Raw genomic sequence first — 1,977 nt, forward strand, 5'->3', positions numbered from 1 at the left:
ATATATATATATATATATATATATATATATATATATATATATATATTTCCACATCTGTACTGGGTTCAAGAAGTTCTCTTCTCCCTCTGAAGTCTGGGGGGCAGAGTGTTTTTTTTCTCATAACTCTGCTACATTTGCTTCTCCAAGCCAGTGATTACCTTCTGCAAAACGTTCTTCCCTAGATCTTGCTTCAAATTCATTTAGGTGCTTTAAAGTGTGTTATCCCAGTTAATACTCCAAGCAGCCCACGATATCCTTGTAATTGTTTTTATTGCAATTAAATTCATGACATGGATTTTTTTGAGACTGTTTGTGAATAGCCGAGACAATGAATAGTGATTAAGAAATGTCAAGGGTCTATTCATATTCACCTGTCTGTCTCCCAAAATAGCCTTTGAATATTTGGCTGTCATAAGACTTATCTTGTTCATCAGTGAATTCTCAACATTACCTAGAATGGTTCCTAACACATAGTAGGGGTGCAGAAGTATTTTTGAACAAATGAGTCAATTGATGAAAATGTACAATAATTAGCATCATATTTGAATAATTCAAAGAGCTACATTTATACACAATAGAGCTAAGTTACCTGAGAGAAATTGTAAAATGGTCTTAACTGTAGTGAAAAGGTTAGAAAAGGGTCTATTCACAATGTCTTTTTCACAATGAAAAAGATGTTCCCGGCATAGACCAGGCTGGGTTCCGGCTTGGGACCAGCCTCCTACTTCCTGACCTCAGTCCTGGAATTACAGGTAGGTGCTGTACAGCCCTTCAAATGCATTAGTTTTCAATTAAGACAGGGGACAAAAACAGTGAGATAAATCCCCTTACATAAACCAAAAGTCATTTGTCAAGGAACAAAGTGGGGGGCCCTCAGCCTATCTTCCTCCTCCTGTCTCTTCTTTTCTCTCCCGTCCCCAGACCCTGTGGAGATCCTCTGTTTATGTACTATGAAGATTTCAGACTTGGCTTTCACAGAATTTATTCTTATTGAAACAAAACACACGAGTCTCACCTCATGTAAAATAGTTTATTTTAGAGTCACTAGCGACCATAGCCTCAGAATACCAATTCAGGTTATCCCAGATTCCATGTTTCCACATGCTAACAGGTCCATGAAGTTCTGTAGCAACAGAACCAAGAAAGCCACAAAAGCGCTTTTCAGTACACTGTTGGGGACATAGGCAAGGGGTTACAGCAAAGTCAGGCGGCCTCTGCTAAGGCCTCAGATGCTATCTGAGACATTTTTAGCATTTTGGTTGTTAGAAGCTCCTGGTCCCTTGAGTCAATACATTCCAATGTTTCACCTGCTGGTCACAAGGATGTTAGATGAGCAGAGGTGGGCAAGGAGTGGCTGTTAACTGAACTAGAGAGTCAGGTGTGGTGACACACTTTTAATCCTAGCCCTGGGAGGTAGGGACAGGCAGACAGATGTCTGTAGATCTGAGACCAGCCTGGTTTACATAGTTACCTCCAAAACAGCCAGAGCTACATAGGGACCCTGTCTCAGAAGCGGGGAGAGTTTAGATACAGCCTCAAATAACTGTAAGAGGGCTCTGGATCTGTAACATTCCCACCAATGCACGCTCAGGCCGGCAGCAGTTTCCTCCTAAGTGTGGCTTCTTTCCTGCCACTTTCCTTCCTATGCTTGTCAGGACCTTCGGAAGAGCAGTCAGCGCTGTTACCGCCTGAGTCATCTCGCCAGCCCCAAGAAACAACTTTCTACAGTGATCTGAAGCCCAGAACTTTGCTCTGAGCTGCCTTCTTGCCCTCATGCACTTTATCTTAGAAAACTTGCCTGATCTTGTTTTCTATACCCAGTAGCAAAAACAAAACAAAACAAAACAAATAAAACCTAAGAAACTCCTCCCTCCTCCTCAATCTGTCACATGAACCTGCAGTAACTGGCAAGCCATATAAAGGCTGTCATTGTCTGAACACACACACACACACATACACACACACACACACACACAC

The sequence above is a fragment of the Mus pahari genome, chromosome 22, assembly GCF_900095145.1.
Source record: "Mus pahari chromosome 22, PAHARI_EIJ_v1.1, whole genome shotgun sequence".
NCBI classification, from domain to species: Eukaryota; Metazoa; Chordata; class Mammalia; order Rodentia; family Muridae; genus Mus; species Mus pahari.